Genomic DNA, 18119 nt, shown 5'->3' with positions numbered 1-18119 from the left:
ACCCTAAAAAGAAGTAATTAACATATTATCTGGCTCACAAATTGAAACAGACTTCTATCTGGATTAATCTGGCTCAAATCGTTGTTGTTGTATTTACGTGCAAAATTATTTATCTGGCTCAGGATTTTGCCACCGGATGATAGCTACTATCTATTTCTTTTTGGTCTCCAAGAGGAGCTTGGGGTGAAGGAAAGCATGAGATTCGTATAGGCACTAAAAAAAGGAAAAGCTTAACATCCGTTGATGAGCCACTATAATTATCCAAAATGCTTATTAAGCCCGAGTTAAAGTTGACATAATCATAACGCCATAGTCATGGCCATATTTTTAATTATCCATATCAAATTGGCATCAGTTATTGGTGCCCTAACCTAAAAATGTGAAAATTCCCTAAAAATGAAGGCAAATTACAAACATACACCACAAAAAATAAATCTCTTAGTCAAAACGTATCCAAAACAATAAATAAAATCTACAAAAAGTTAATAATTCTCCAACTCAAATATTTTTAGGTTATGGATCTGGCGAAAAACCAAAAACCAATTGGTTGGCTATGGTATGGTTACGGCTTTAGCGTTATGGTATGGCAACATTAATCGATTACATTGATTTCCATAAGGTTGGTTCGGTCAGCTGCTTTATCTGGTTATGGTTATGTCACCATTAACTGGCCGTTTAATTTTTAATAACAGCTCGGTTAAAGAAGCAGTCGAGGCTTGTTTGTTCTTTTTTTTTTTTCTTTTGTACGATAGCTTTTGACAATTTTCGCTGATTTGTATCATTATTGTTCTCATATCACTTTATCAAGGTATTGATGAATGCAACTGCTTCCGAAAAACTCACTTTCTGTTGAAGCATATCATGCTCGATAACTGATTCTTCGTTATCATTATCGGACCAAGGCGAATCCATACGCCTTGTTATCGAACACTTTGCAATCTTCGTCATCTTCCGTAATTTGCCATCATCTCGTTTTTCAATGTCGTCAATGCTGACGTCAAAGCGAATTCACTACCAGGCAAGGAGAATTTAGTACAAGGGGCCCTATTCAGTAACTGTGAGTTTTAAAATGTACACTTTTTCTTCATATAATTTGTATGAAAGAAAAATGTACATTTCAAAGCTCATAGTTACTGAATAGGGCCCCAGGTGTTGTTATCCCAACAGCTGATTGCTTCTTCTTGATAATTTAAAATACGTTGTACCGTGGTACAATTCAGTACAAGGTGTTGTTATCCCAGCAGCTGATTGCAAGGCGAATCTATACCAGGTGGTGACAAAGAGAATTCAATCAATTCGCCGTGCAGATGAATGTCAAGTCAAAAGAAAATTTTCATAGATTTCGAAGTGACATTTTGTTGTACAAGGCTTTGTATGGAAAACTATCAAGAAGAAGCAATCAGCTGATGGCATAACGCCACCTGGTACTGAATTCGCCTTGAGGCGACAAATTGTGTGAGTTGACAAATTGTGTTTATTTGAAGTCTATTAATAATATATATATTAATAATATATAATATAGTCTAGTAATAATATCCACGTTAACACCGCAGTAATTTTCATCTGGGGTGATTTTCGTCTGAATCAATATTTAACATCCAAATAGGACTGGAGTCTAAATAAGGTTTTTTTATAAAATTTTTAATCTGGTAATAAGTAAATGTATGCGAATATCTTCAGACTGCATTTCTATATTCACATTATTTATTTCATTTAAAATATACGAAAGAAATATAAAATACACTTTATAAATAGGACTTTGAAAATTTTCAGATATAGGATTAATATTTTGATTACTGCTTTTATTTTCAAATACGTAATACCGATATGACACTACTTTATTTTCGTGTATTTTTTTCTGTATTTTATCTTCAATTTTTTGTCGCACTCGCTCCTAATACGGCTTCAGTACTGGTGTAAGTGTATAAACTATATTTCAAAAAACTAGCGAAATACAAGAAAAATACAACCTAGTTCATTAAAAACAAACGAGCCAGTTTGTTTTTCGACAGGTTTTTTGACATTCGGCCGTTTTTTCTTTATTTTTTTCTGACAAATGAAAATTTTGTTTTTAGTTTGAAAATTTGGTGCATAAAAACACAATTAAAATCAACTCTCTTGTGAAAAGTGAATCATTAGAGACCGAAATAATTTTCGCGTGTTATTTGCATTGTTTATATTGTTAAAAGTGTTAATGTAAAAATAAAATGTAAAACATAAACAAAACATGTCAAACTAACTAATTTTGGGGGAATAGTGGTCTCGCTTTTTCATGATAGAAATTGTTTTTGTGTTTTGAAGTTCCGATGAAGTTTCGTCAGTTTTTTAGCTTCGAATCCAAGCAAAAATAAAGTAGTGTCATATATGCTTAAAGATTAAAATAATGCTTGAGGTCATCCCATTGCTCAAGAGTTTTATCAATAACTGCTGGTCTAGAAAGCCACTTGTGGGGGCGTACTTTAGTATAACATGCTGGGGGCTGTTACAAAAATTATAGTTTACGTCTTTTAAAAATTTTTTACTACATCATTGAAGCTAAATTTAAAATGTGAAAATTTTTTGACAAGCACATCCATTAACATGCAGATTTGGAACAACTTGCTTCAGCCTTGCTTGCACTCCTCTTTTTGCTCCCATCATAACCTAGCAGTGAAACCAATCATTTTTTAAAGTGGTATTGAATAGTCTTTCAAAGATTTAATAATGACACTAAAAATACCCTCCGTGCTACTATCGGCCAAAGGTATCAAATCTAAAAATTCGAATCGAAACTGCCATATTTTTTGATATATATATGTATATCAGTGGTTTGATCTATTATTAGAGAGTAATAATTCTTCTGACAAAATGCAATTATGGATTTATAATTTTCTGGCCCTTTTACTTGAGTTATTACCTTCTGTGCTTTTATTCTATTGATGCAAAATTTGTTCACAATTTTATAATCAGTTATGCTATTTTTCGTAATCATATTTACATGATCCATAATTGCAAATGGCAAATTGTGCTTGGCAACAAAACAACATAACTATATATCATTGTGAATTAAACTAAGTGTGATATCTTCTGCATAGACGTCAAAATTCCAAAGTGATTGGATCACCTGATTTGTAATTCACTGTCGCTGTCTCATTCTGTATCTCTTTCTATCACCCGCTGAAGATAGCCGGCCCTATGCGCAGCCATATTGAACACGCTGTCAAAACGCTAAAAAGTGGCCATATTGAATATCCTGTCAGACAGTTGACAGATAAGCTATCACACTTAGTTTGATTCACAATAGGGGGCTCATGATAGCATATAAACTTATAAGGTGTAAAATTATATCCATTTACACACGCGGTTATATGAACGCACCTAGTAATACTCTTGATAAACTTGATTGGGTAATAGTCTAGTTGAGGGGTCGACTGCTAATACGCTACCAAAAATATCGAGAGAGGTGTCAAACGACGCGTCTTGACATCAATATTAATAATCCGAGGGCGGAAAATAAAAATTTTAACGCGTTCAAAAGATATTAACGAAAAACCGAAAAAGGACCCGCGGGTACCTCCGAAACCGGGGGTCGGATCCATAGTATTTTGGCGCAGAACACCTTTCTGCGTTGGCGGCCTTCGGCCGCGATTATAAAAAATAACCCTGGGCTACGCCATGCCAAGTCCGGGTGTGTGGTATAACCGTGGCTACCGCCACGGTGATGCACAATTTTTTTTGGGGGTACAAACACAACAACAACCACATGGAAATCGCCAACTTCAAATGCAAATATCTCCGGACAGAGATACAATTTTTCTTTTCCGCCATCGGATTATTGTTCTCGAGATTAATACGCGTCGTTTGACACCTCTCTCGATATTTTTGGTAGCGTATTAGCAGTCGACCCCTCAACTAGACTATTACCCTTGATTGTTTTTCAGCTGTATTATTGCCAAAAAAAATTTTTTGATTGTTATACAAATTAAAAAATACCAAGATTAAGTGAAAAATCAAAACTAAAACGCCTTTACTTGCTGATGTTGGAGATTTCTGATGAAAATGCCGGCTGTAATGTCTGCAAGGTTGCATTCCTTTGAGTTTACCGCGTTTACACAATGAAATGTGCGCGTAAATTTATACAAATTGTGTAAATGATTTTTCATACAAAATTTGACAGTTCGTTTACGCACTAGATAAATTTATACGTTTACACACTTTATAAGGCATTTATACGGTTACATGAGTCCCCCTAATGCTATATATTTTCTTCAAAAATTTAAATTTTTTTTGTACATTTACGGGCCGATTCTTAGCGTTACCGGTAAAATAGTACCCAGAACATTATGTAACCGAAAATCGTTTCCAGTTCTTTTATTCGCGATTCTGGCCAATGTGGTAACGCTGTCATCACCGAAAAACTCACCAATGTCTGTGGTGAAATTTAAAAGGTGGATTTCTTCGCTTTACCCATGGCGGAACGATACAGTGGCAGCATGCGACAGCTGAATATAAACTCTTTTATTTGATTTTATACATCAACTTCCGGCGCAGTACGAATTTGACTTTCGTCCATCGAATTTACAAAAACAAAGTACATGGAATTTTTATTTATGTTTGTAGGTATGTCACCATGCTGCCACCTTGTATGGTTCCGCCGTGGCTTTACCGAAAATGTGTCACTCGTAGATACGAGGTTAACGAATAAACGAGACGATGTGTATATGTTATGGAAACGCATTTACATTGGAATCAGTAAGGAAGGCGGTCGGCATGATGTGTTGGTGCACAGTGGCTAGTCATTGTCGGCTGGGGCGGGTCCTTGCCAACCTTACTGTTCCTGCGCCATAAGCAGAAAAATGTTCCTATCATGCCTTTCAAACTCAGCAGCTGTCAAATTCAAAAAAAACCGACAGAAGCGCAGAGACCGACTCAAAACGCTTATAAATTCAAATTAAAACAACATCCGGCCGAACCGAATGTCACGGACAGACCGTTGACATTCAAAATTTAAAAATTCAAATAAAAATTAACCGCAAAAAGAAATTGACGCAAAAAAAAATTACCGAACCGGAGATGACCGGTTACTAACTGTTAAAATCAAACTCGGAAAAAAAAGAGGCTGAAAAATAAAAAATACAAATAAAAGGGCCGAATATACATAGGGGGCGCCGCGGGTGGTGTTGCGACGCCCGGTGCTTATATCCCACCCTCAAATAACCATGGCCACCGACGCACCTAAAATTTCGGTGGCCCCTTACCTGTATACCCTACGTGCCTTCTAAGTAAAAAAGAACGCCAGCATTCCCATTACTACAATGTTTTTATTGACAATTCATTCCTGTGAAACTTAGACTATATTTATATGTAATACATACTAGATAAATCTCTGAGGTTAAGACCAACGAACTTTTCCCCCTTTTTTATTTCGCTAATTTTAACAACTAGTTTAATTAGCGGTATATTGAAAGCTTTTAAAAATAACAGAAAAAAAATGTTGTCGAAAGAAATTCCAAAATTTTGCTTCTAATTCTCCGTAACGTTATTGGGCTTTATTTATCCGAGTAAAACGGTATAGACAGAAATCTATTGAAAATTCCAAAATGTTCGAGGTTCTAAAGCAGTTCTCAAGTTTTCAATTTTTTTTTCTTTCGAAATCGTTGTGGACATTTTCTTTTACATAGCTTTCCTTATGTAATAACTTAGAATTTATATAGGTAAATAGAAGAAATTAAATAACTTAAAATTTGTTAACAATTTTTGCGGGTACTTCCACGTTCACTACAGTAGGTTCTTTTTGATGAAATGCAGAACTAAAATTATCTCTCTCTATCTATTCTTCAACTTGCAGATGCATACAATAAACTTAAAAATTGTATCATTAAACCCATTCGGAAATTTTAGGATCCGTACGGAATCCTTTTTAATATATTTCACACGTCTTGGAATGTTTCGAAATTCAAAGTTACTAGGCGTTGAAAAAATTTGATATATTTTCTTCCCCGGTTTTATTTCCGTGTTAATTATTTTAGTTTATCTCATCTTATTTTATTTTATCTTAAGTTAGTTTGTTTCATTTTATTTTATTTTATCTTAATTTAGTTTATTTCATTTGAGGTTATTTTATCTTAATTTAGTTTATTTCATTGTATTTTATTTTATCCTAATTTAGTTTACTTCGGGTTAGTTGAAGGAAAACTAGAAGTCAAAAAAAAGTATTCATGGAAGTTTATTGGCAACTTCCCTGTTCGATGAACCATATGTGACTCATAATAGCGTAGTGGAATGAGTTCATAAGTCACATGTGACTCATTTCTTTATACAACTTTGATGACGCTGTCTGGGTACGAGCGTGTCGTTATAGATATTTGTGAGTTCTAAGTGAGCGTATATCCAAATGAACCGGACTTTAGGAAGTGGAAAAAAATTTGGAAAAAAAGTGTTCCTCCTGTTTTTTTTCTAATACCCTTTTCTCATTTTTTCAATTATTGATTATGCTTCCAACTTCACTCAAACAAAAGGGCGTACTTATACACGCTTTTGACCTTTACGTATCAATTTACTGCTATTTGATTCGTAACTTAAGTTATGTTTTTTTTTTTCTTCTATATGTTCACCTGGGACTCATTGAACGTGGTAACAAAATTGGTTTTGTTACGTTCCTGAGTCACATTTGAATCACCCCGAATTGAATAGCCAAAATAAGATAAATATATGCCAAATCATTTATAAAATAGTATTCTATAATATGTATTCCAATTATTCAATTAAGCAATACAAAAATTAATGGGCGTACGGCCTTCTTAAAGCGCTTGTCTAAAGCAGCTCATTCCTAATGCTATTGAAATGCATTCAATTTATCTTTAAATGGCTATGCTTATGGGTATATGAAAATGTAAATGTATGTGTGTTAATTACTACAATCTAGTTAGTATAATACTTTCTATAATTTTAAATACTAAATCTTCTTATAAGTGGTTTCCAAAGTATCCTACTGTCGAATTCGGTTTTGGCAGATTATAATGGTCCGTAGTACGGAACGAACTCACCCATTGTTTTAACGTTGTGGTTATTGTATGTGGCATTCCGCAGGCTTATAGCTGGCGGCCTGGCTGTTGTTGTTGTTGGCTTTGTATCATATGCTACTGCGTATGGAGTTTGTGGTGGTTTTGGTGTACCTTCATACATACACGAATGCGCTTTAGGGTATTTCCCAATTTGTTCGCTTAATCCCTAATTGACCAATTCTGGACTCGGCAATTGTCCGTCCTCAATTTGTGACATCGAGTGGTATCGTGGAGACAATAAGAAAGGAAAATCACCATGCAGTCAGCACAGACCACGTCACGATAATATGTGGCCGTTGTAGGTTGCCATACGAAAAAGTGAAATTGCGGCTAGTAGTAAAGCAGTCAGAATGGCAAATGTAAGTGAATTACCCACTTTGGAATGCAGGTAAGATTTTGTGTACGGTGAACAAATGTTGGTTATTAGTGGGGGATTAGTTACACTGCCTTTGAGAAGTCTTTTGATTCTACGGTGCTTTTAACTCGGTTCAGTTGTAACTGCGGAGCTGATTGTCGCTGCATTTCTTCCAGACGCGTCTGGAATTGCGATTTTGATGATATCAAATGTGACTTGCAGAAAATTAATGCAGTTTTAGGTTCGAAAAGTAGTATAAGATCCTTTTCATGTGCACAATGCGTATCGGCTTTAAAATTCAATTGGAAGTACGCTTGCCCTTAATTGGAAAATTTAAGAGCACAACTCCCCCACAGTTAACCAACTCAGCTCAATTTTTTTTTTTTCCGGCAACTCGTCTAAGCAAATGTTGGTAATTCCATAATTTTTGTTCCTTTTTGTTTTAGCAGTGATAAAAATTAATTTCTGGACACTTAGATCATCCTTTCCAACCTCTTTTTCTTTTTTTTTTTCCGGCACCAAGAAAAACGTGCTGGTTTTTTTTACCTCTCGTGATGGCCGCTCTGTCTGTTCCCTTCTTTTCGATCTTTTTCTTTTTATCGCCACTTTCACCACATCGCTAGGTGTGTTCGCGTGAACACGCTCCCAAGGGGATCATGGCCGTAGACCGCAGCAGCAGACCGTAACAAACCTGCTTCGCTTTGAAGACCTGACGATGAAGCGAACAGGAAACCGGATCCTCTGTGGGAAGCTACTGCCAGGGATCTCCGACGACAAGCAACGTGGGGCACGACTCACCCCTGAGATAAGAGTCTCAAAGTCCTACTACGAAGCTAGCCGGGCAACATAGGTCTATCAAAAAAAAATTAAGTCAAGTTGGGAATAATTTCTGTTTCCTAGTTATACGGGCTTTGCGGCAATTAGACATTTGTTATGGAGAACTCGTCAAAACTCCGAAAGATGATTCCTAGAGGTTATAGCTCCCACCGGAATGCAAAACAAAAAAAAGGTGTAGACATTTTGATCTGGAGAACTCGTCCAAACTCCGAAAGGCTAGTCCGACCTTAGCGTGGACTGCCAGGGTGTTCACGGTCCTCGGTGAGTACGCGTGTGAACAACCTATGAGGTCATTGCTCGGGGAGAATACTGGGCGAGATGTCCCCGACCGCCAAAACGCCCAGACAAAAAAAGTATATATAAAAAAAATCAAATTGTAAATTGGCAAAAGAAACGCCCTTGTTGGTTCATTGCGGACGAATATCCGAACAATGGAAGCGACCTATCAATTTCCCGTTTAGGTCCTCGAGATCATACAATGCATTGCCTATCTTTCGAAGCACGCGACATTTCAGGTATTTGGGTAGGAATTTGGCGTTAATGCCCTGTTTGAAGTTACTTAAGGCAAAGTTTCTCCGAAAAACTTCCTGACCTTCCTTATAGTTGACTTGTCTAGAGCGCTTGTTATAGGTGGTTACTCCCCTATCCTTGGCATGATCTAAATTTCTACGGATCTGCTCACGAATATTAGTCAACTTGTCAGCTCGGCTTACTACCGTAACCTGGTCTTCTCGAAGGCTGCCGAGTTTCCCTAAAATGTTGTACGTTGAGGCATGCTGGACCATGTTTTGGCCATATAATGCAAAGTATGGAGAACACTGAATCGCCGTATGAAAATCACTTCTCAAAACTGATAAAATCTCGGGTATATGCTTATCCCAATCGGTATGGTCAGGTTTATCTTTCAGGAAAATCCTAATCTTAGAAACAATTTCTCTGTTGACGCGTTCGGATGCGTTCGCTTGGGGAGAATATAGCCCCGTCCTCACGTGCGTCACCCCGTAATTTACTAAAAATTGGTTCATTTCCTTCGAGATAAACTGTTTACCATTGTCACTGTGAATAAACTCAGGGACCCCTACAGCCGGAAAAATGTCTGAAGCGAAGTAATTTATAACGTTTACAGTGGTGGCTCTGTGCATGGGCTTTAGCCAAACGTATTTTGAAAAATGGTCTAGTACTATGAAAAGAAATTGATTTCGCCGCTTAGATCTCGGATACGGCCCTAGAAAGTCGCAATACAACCGCTGAAATGGCCTTTCGGATTCAAAGGTACTCCCTATAGGTGGTCTCGACTGCTGATTGGTGGGTTTTACCGTTTTGCAGGTGTCACAACGCTGGACGTAGTCCCTGACGTCCTTAGCCTGCTGCGGCCAGAAGTACTTCTGCCTAACACGTTCTAAGGTTTTCAGCCATCCGCCATGGTAACTCCGGTTAGCGTCATGTGCTAATCTCACTGCTTCCTCAGTCAACCCTTTTGGCAACCATAAACGCCACAGCGAGTCTTCTTCCCCTTCCATCCCCTTACGAAACTTAACTCTTTTGAAAATTACACCGTCCACCACTCGTAAATCCGGAAGTGATTCCTCGTTTTCGGTGACGGTCCGAATTAAGTCTAAATATTCGTTGCTGCAAAATTCGGGAGAGACTAAATCTATTTCTCCGGGTGTGGTAGTGAAAGTTAACTCGTCAACATCAAAACGCGACAGCGCGTCTGGTACTACATTCAGGGTGCCCTTACGATGTTCCATTTTAAAGTCGTATCTTTGCAGTAAGAGTGACCATCTCGCCAACCTCCCGCTCAAGTCCTTTTGTGTCATCAACCACTTGAGACTGGAGTGGTCCGTAATAATCCGAAAAGGTAATCCTTCGACATAGGGTCGGAAACGCTTCACGCTAATTATGGCTGCAAGACATTCCAGCTCGGTTACTGTATAATTGCGTTGAGCATTATTCAGCTTTTTCGACACGAATGCGATTGGATGCTCAGCGCCATCATCATCGACCTGAAACAATACTCCGCCAACACCTATTTTGGAAGCGTCACATTGTATCACGAATTCCCTTGAAAAGTCTGGTTGGGCCAAAACAGGGGCGGAACTCAAAGCTACTTTTAGTTTTTCGAACGCCTCTATAGCTTCAGGAGTGAGTTTAAACGGGCCTGCTGACTTGCGGAGACAGTCGGTCAAGGGACCTGCCAAGTCAGCAAAATTGGTAATAAATGCTCGGTACCAATTCGCCATGCCCACAAACCTACGCACTTGCCGAGGGGATTTAGGGATCGGGAAGTTTTGTATTGCTTCTACTTTTCCCGGATCCACTTTCAGACACCCGCTGCCTATCAAGTACCCTAAGTAGCGTATTTCCTTCTGACAAAATTTACTTTTTTCCACATTTATTGTCAGACCTGCATCTCTCAAACAGTTCGCCACTTCCGCTAGCAATTTTAGATGATCCTCAAAATTAGTGCTACATACCATCAGATCGTCCAGGTAGACAAAGACGTTCTCTCGCAGACGCGAAGGGATCGCCTTGTCCATCAGCCTACTCATAGTCTGCGGTCCATTGCACAGACCAAATGGCATCACCTTGAAGTGGTACAGAGGCCTCCCCGGAACTGCGAATGCTGTTTTTTCCTTAGAGGACTCTGTCAATTTGATCTGGAAGAACGCGTCTTTCAGATCAATGCCACTAATAAAATGCGTGTCCTTGAGTCTGCTCAATAAGCCGTTGATATGAGGCAGGGGGTACGAATCCTTCTTAGTCACCGCGTTGACCTTTCTCGAATCTATGCACAGCCTGACTTTGCCTGGTTTCCGGACCAGTACTACAGGACTACACCACGGGGAGTTGGATTCTTCGATAACTCCTAACTGTAGTAACCTGTCTAGTTCTCTAAAAGCTTCGGCTTGCCTCGGCGGCGAAAGAGGAAAATGCTTGCTTTTTATAGGTACAGCATCACCGGTGTCGATGTGATGCTCCACTAATTTAGTTTGCCCTAGGCCTAACTTCTCGTACGAAGGAAACGTCTCGATGACTTTTCGCAATTCTGATTTCTGTTCTGGTGACAATTCATGGAGGTTAAGTTCCTCTTCCTTTTCAAGCTTAGTCTCTAAACACTCTACGCTCGGGAATATTTCGGGAGCTAACGCAAATGCTCTCCAAAAATCTACCCCGAAGTATGCTTCTTGGAGCAATGAGGGAACAAGGTAAAAACGAATAATCTTTGTGATATTTTTAAAAGTGACCGGTAGAGATACTGAGCCTAAAATTGTTTGCTTGTTGCCGCCTGCGGTATATACGAACGCATGTAAGGGCTGATATTCGAAGCCGTTATCCTCTAGGAATTCTACTCCATTTTTCCCTAGGATGGAGACGTTGGCTCCCGAGTCTAACAACCCTACAAGAAAACTATTTTTAATTCTAGCCTTTACTAAAGGCCTTTCGTCCTCTGTAAGCGTTAACGTGGTGGCTTGCAGCAGTCTACGCTCCTGTACTCTCCTGTGGTATCTCTTCCTACATTTCAAAATATTTTCCGATACCGGGTAGTGTTCAAAAATGGTATGTCTTATGTGTTCGTACCCATGTTCCCTTTCTTCTAGGTCTGGTGAAAGTTGCGTCTGGCAAGCGACATCCCTATGCTGGCGTCGCAGAATTCTACTCGGCTCGCTCATCGCGGATGAAGACGTTTGACTCTCGGCTTCAGAACTGTCTGTACTGTCAGGGTAAGTTATTATTACTTTTGAGGGCTCTTCTGCCAGGGTACTACTGCACCTCGGAAGCTCACCACCTCCATGCAGAGATTCGCCCTCTGGGTCAGCGCACGGGACGACGCCTCGAGCACTGGCTGATGTGGGAGCTATGAAGCCGAACGAGGTTCCCCCGCCTTCTCGCTCGGGTACTGGTTTCCCTGCCTGCGATGGTCCCTAGGGCATTTAGGGGTGAATACACCCTTATACCCACATTTAAAACAAAAAGGACTTTTTATGGGTTCCTCACAATATATATAGGAGTGCCCCATTCCCTGGCAATTCCAGCATTGGATTCCCGAGTAGTCCGGTCTTCTGCTGCGTCTATATTCCAGCGCCTCTATCTGCGGATCTATCTCGCCGTCCTCACCTTCCATCTTCATGTCCGGGGTTGTCACGCGTGCCTCGCTTACATGCCGTCCTGGGTAATTGGCTCCCAGCAGCTTGCTCTCTTTCAGCACTTGTTCACCTCGGCGTGCTACATCGCGCAGATCATGGAGGTTCCTTACGTCCGCATTAAAAAGCATTAGCTTAAGGCTACTGTTGACGTTCCTTTTTATTATGTCAATCAGTAGAAGCTCTGACATCGGCTCCCTTAAGCGCGCGTTCAAGGAGATTATGTCCGCGTGAAACACGTCATAACACTCACTTGCCTTTTGCTTGCGCATGGAGATCTCCATCATGATCTCGTGGTCCGTTTTCAAGGTGCCAAACTCTCTTTTTAAGGAGTAGCACAAAAAGGCATATGTCGCATTTGGGTTTTGTTTTGTGAACAGCCAGTACCATTCTTCGGCTCGTCCCGAAAGGAATAAGTGGAAACTGGCCATTATTTGTTCGTCAGGGCATTGTGTGCGCTCACACAAGGTGTTTAATTTGAAGAGGAAATCGCTTACACTCCCAGTGCCGTCGAATGCGATTTTCCACTCCTGCGGTTTTACTGTTATGCTGCTTGGAGTCGGGTACATTGGCGGTACTACCGATGGCAATGGGTTACGGTCCATCCTGCTTGCGTTCCTGTGTTGCTGGTGTGCTTGCTGCGTGGATTCGAGAGCGGCGTTGAGCTGGGCCATGTTGGCTCTAATTGAGCCCATCTCTCTCCGCATTTCCTCCTGCGAAGCCTGGAACAGTTGGTGTAGCACGTCCACCCACGAGCCTCCACGAGTGGCTTCGTCCTGCATTCCTAGGGGGTTCGCCTGATCACTGGTAGCGTCCCCAAAATTTCCAACCTCTTGATTTGGTGGTAAGGCACCCGCTCCATCTGGTGCATAGTTCGACACATTGGTAATTATCCCCGAGATGTTGTGTGTGTTTAGCAGCGATGCATTCAAATTGCTGGTGCTTACAGGTATGTCCAATTTGTCGCGGTCGTCGTTCCGGTTTGGGCCTATATGAGTCCCCGCGGGATTTCCGTAGGACCCTCCTACTGGGGTATGCACCACCAAAGGACGCCTAGCTTTCGAAAAAGCCCCCCTATTAGCACCGCCCCGGTGCTGGTTCCCTCGTAAACTGCCCGCACTCTCGAACGGAGTGTTCCGGCCCGTTTGCCCGTAGGACTGGTTACGCGACATAATCCGTTAGAAAAAAAATTCTTTGTCAAATCCTAGTATTCGAAAAAAAAAAAAAAAAAAAAAAAAAAACTTCTGTTCCCAGAAGATGGTTTGTTGAAAGGGGGAAAAAAAATTTATATATCTATATAAAAAAAATTGTACGAGAATTAGTGCAATCATTTATCAATAATCGCACCAAAATGGAAAAAAAATTCAAAAGCTGAAAAGAAAACGGTTAGTTATATACAAATTTTATGTGAACAATATAGGTGGTGATGGGAACGCTGACATCCCATCATTAGAAGGCAGTAGGCTAGGCAAAAAAAAATTTGATACAAACACATTCATACTTGGCCCTAGTGCTCCCAACCGCAATCGAGGGGGGGTCTTAAGGCCCCCTCCGAGATAGGTTGGGCCCACTAGGGTCCGTTCCAGGCACCCACGGGTTGGTCTCAACACGCCCAGCCGCAACGCAGGGGCAGTCTCCAGGGGCTTGCCCCTGGGACTGGTTGGGGGTGTTGAGGCCTCCCGTCCATTCTCCCTGGACACCCCTCCTGCCTCCGCCGCAATGGGTGGAGCGGTTTCGAAACCGCTCCCCAGTCTGGCGGGGACAGGAAGGAGTGCCACTCGGAATCCCAGCTCAACCCATCACCCTCCAGGTGGTATTCCAAGCTACCACCTGGGACGTGGGATGAGCTGGGGTCCTCACTACACGCACACACACATTCACCCTGGACAACACAAATTCGGCTAAAGGAACCTAAAAAAAAACTACTTTACAAAAAAAACCCAAGTTAGCGGACATATAATTTTCCACAGCCGACTAACGGACAACATTCCGGGAAAATAAAAACCCCAACTACAAAAAAAAATAAAGTGCGTGCAGCACTGCCTCATCGGGTGAATACAAAATCCCGATAACTGACGTTAAGTCACGTGGCTCCGTCAGCCACTGCCCCCGATGACCAGCCCGGACAACCTGATCCGTCTAACCATCCCACCGCAACGTAGGTGGCAGCTTCTGTGGCTGCTCACTCGGACTGGTGGGATGGTCAACCTCACAGGTTGACCCGACTGACCCTCGCGGCCAGCGCCTCAGGTGCCACGTTGGGCGCCATCTTTTATGGCGCCCTCAGCAACTGTCAACGATGATCACTTCGGACAACTTGATCCGTCCAACCATCCCACCGCAACGCAGGTGGCTGCTCCTGCGGCTGCTCACCTTTGGACTGGTGGGATGGTCAACTTCACAAGTTGACCCGGAATGATCAACGCGACAGCGCCTCAGGCACCAAATGGCGTTGGGCGCCATCTGTTATGGAAACGCATTTACATTGGAATCAGTAAGGAAGGCGGTCGGCATGATGTGTTGGTGCACAGTGGCTAGTCATTGTCGGCTGGGGCGGGTCCTTGCCAACCTTACTGTTCCTGCGCCATAAGCAGAAAAATGTTCCTATCATGCCTTTCAAACTCAGCAGCTGTCAAATTCAAAAAAAACCGACAGAAGCGCAGAGACCGACTCAAAACGCTTATAAATTCAAATTAAAACAACATCCGGCCGAACCGAATGTCACGGACAGACCGTTGACATTCAAAATTTAAAAATTCAAATAAAAATTAACCGCAAAAAGAAATTGACGCAAAAAAAAATTACCGAACCGGAGATGAACGGTTACTAACTGTTAAAATCAAACTCGGAAAAAAAAGAGGCTGAAAAATAAAAAATACAAATAAAAGGGCCGAATATACATAGGGGGCGCCGCGGGTGGTGTTGCGACGCCCGGTGCTTATATCCCACCCTCAAATAACCATGGCCACCGACGCACCTAAAATTTCGGTGGCCCCTTACCTGTATACCCTACGTGCCTTCTAAGTAAAAAAGAACGCCAGCATTCCCATTACTACAATGTTTTTATTGACAATTCATTCCTGTGAAACTTAGACTATATTTATATGTAATACATACTAGATAAATCTCTGAGGTTAAGACCAACGAACTTTTCCCCCTTTTTTATTTCGCTAATTTTAACAACTAGTTTAATTAGCGGTATATTGAAAGCTTTTAAAAATAACAGAAAAAAAATGTTGTCGAAAGAAATTCCAAAATTTTGCTTCTAATTCTCCGTAACGTTATTGGGCTTTATTTATCCGAGTAAAACGGTATAGACAGAAATCTATTGAAAATTCCAAAATGTTCGAGGTTCTAAAGCAGTTCTCAAGTTTTCAATTTTTTTTTCTTTCGAAATCGTTGTGGACATTTTCTTTTACATAGCTTCCTTATGTAATAACTTAGAATTTATATAGGTAAATAGAAGAAATTAAATAACTTAAAATTTGTTAACAATTTTTGCGGGTACTTCCACGTTCACTACAGTAGGTTCTTTTTGATGAAATGCAGAACTAAAATTATCTCTCTCTATCTATTCTTCAACTTGCAGATGCATACAATAAACTTAAAAATTGTATCATTAAACCCATTCGGAAATTTTAGGATCCGTACGGAATCCTTTTTAATATATTTCACACGTCTTGGAATGTTTCGAAATTCAAAGTTACTAGGCGTTGAAAAAATTTGATATATTTTCTTCCCCGGTTTTATTTCCGTGTTAATTATTTTAGTTTATCTCATCTTATTTTATTTTATCTTAAGTTAGTTTGTTTCATTTTATTTTATTTTATCTTAATTTAGTTTATTTCATTTGAGGTTATTTTATCTTAATTTAGTTTATTTCATTGTATTTTATTTTATCCTAATTTAGTTTACTTCGGGTTAGTTGAAGGAAAACTAGAAGTCAAAAAAAAGTATTCATGGAAGTTTATTGGCAACTTCCCTGTTCGATGAACCATATGTGACTCATAATAGCGTAGTGGAATGAGTTCATAAGTCACATGTGACTCATTTCTTTATACAACTTTGATGACGCTGTCTGGGTACGAGCGTGTCGTTATAGATAGTTGTGAGTTCTAAGTGAGCGTATATCCAAATGAACCGGACTTTAGGAAGTGGAAAAAAATTTGGAAAAAAAGTGTTCCTCCTGTTTTTTTTCTAATACCCTTTTCTCATTTTTTCAATTATTGATTATGCTTCCAACTTCACTCAAACAAAAGGGCGTACTTATACACGCTTTTGACCTTTATGTATCAATTTACTGCTATTTGATTCGTAACTTAAGTTATGTTTTTTTTTTTTCTTCTATATGTTCACCTGGGACTCATTGAACGTGGTAACAAAATTGGTTTTGCTACGTTCCTGAGTCACATTTGAATCACCCCGAATTGAATAGCCAAAATAAGATAAATATATGCCAAATCATTTATAAAATAGTATTCTATAATATGTATTCCAATTATTCAATTAAGCAATACAAAAATTAATGGGCGTACGGCCTTCTTAAAGCGCTTGTCTAAAGCAGCTCATTCCTAATGCTATTGAAATGCATTCAATTTATCTTTAAATGGCTATGCTTATGGGTATATGAAAATGTAAATGTATGTGTGTTAATTACTACAATCTAGTTAGTATAATACTTTCTATAATTTTAAATACTAAATCTTCTTATAAGTGGTTTCCAAAGTATCCTACTGTCGAATTCGGTTTTGGCAAATTATAATGGTCCGTAGTACGGAACGAACTCACCCATTGTTTTAACGTTGTGGTTATTGTATGTGGCATTCCGCAGGCTTATAGCTGGCGGCCTGGCTGTTGTTGTTGTTGGCGTTGTATCATATGCTACTGCGTATGGAGTTTGTGGTGGTTTTGGTGTACCTTCATACATACACGAATGCGCTTTAGGGTATTTCCCAATTTGTTCGCTTAATCCCTAATTGACCAATTCTGGACTCGGCAATTGTCCGTCCTCAATTTGTGACATCGAGTGGTATCGTGGAGACAATAAGAAAGGAAAATCACCATGCAGTCAGCACAGACCACGTCACGATAATATGTGGCCGTTGTAGGTTGCCATACGAAAAAGTGAAATTGCGGCTAGTAGTAAAGCAGTCAGAATGGCAAATGTAAGTGAATTACCCACTTTGGAATGCAGGTAAGATTTTGTGTACGGTGAACAAATGTTGGTTATTAGTGGGGGATTAGTTACACTGCCTTTGAGAAGTCTTTTGATTCTACGGTGCTTTTAACTCGGTTCAGTTGTAACTGCGGAGCTGATTGTCGCTGCATTTCTTCCAGACGCGTCTGGAATTGCGATTTTGATGATATCAAATGTGACTTGCAGAAAATTAATGCAGTTTTAGGTTCGAAAAGTAGTATAAGATCCTTTTCATGTGCACAATGCGTATCGGCTTTAAAATTCAATTGGAAGTACGCTTGCCCTTAATTGGAAAATTTAAGAGCACAACTCCCCCACAGTTAACCAACTCAGCTCAATTTTTTTTTTTTTCCGGCAACTCGTCTAAGCAAATGTTGGTAATTCCATAATTTTTGTTCCTTTTTGTTTTAGCAGTGATAAAAATTAATTTCTGGACACTTAGATCATCCTTTCCAACCTCTTTTTCTTTTTTTTTTTCCGGCACCAAGAAAAACGTGCTGGTTTTTTTTACCTCTCGTGATGGCCGCTCTGTCTGTTCCCTT

At 40.0% G+C, this 18119-nt stretch overlaps 1 long non-coding RNA gene across 1 annotated transcript; it reads right to left on the bottom strand.

Moving 5' to 3' along the window:
- Nucleotides 1–5280: 5280 nt before the first annotated feature.
- Nucleotides 5281–12675, bottom strand: LOC137243712 (uncharacterized). Its single transcript, XR_010950591.1, has 2 exons — nt 11263–12675; nt 5281–11213 (listed from the first exon to the last, which is right to left on the bottom strand). It is a non-coding gene; the product is annotated as an uncharacterized lncRNA (long non-coding RNA).
- Between the last annotated feature and the right edge of the window lie 5444 nt (nt 12676–18119).

Source organism: Eurosta solidaginis, chromosome 3, assembly GCF_040869045.1.
Source record: "Eurosta solidaginis isolate ZX-2024a chromosome 3, ASM4086904v1, whole genome shotgun sequence".
Taxonomy (NCBI): Eukaryota; Metazoa; Arthropoda; class Insecta; order Diptera; family Tephritidae; genus Eurosta; species Eurosta solidaginis.
Note: the sequence above shows the minus strand (reverse complement) of the source record. Positions and strands in the feature narration are given on the sequence as shown.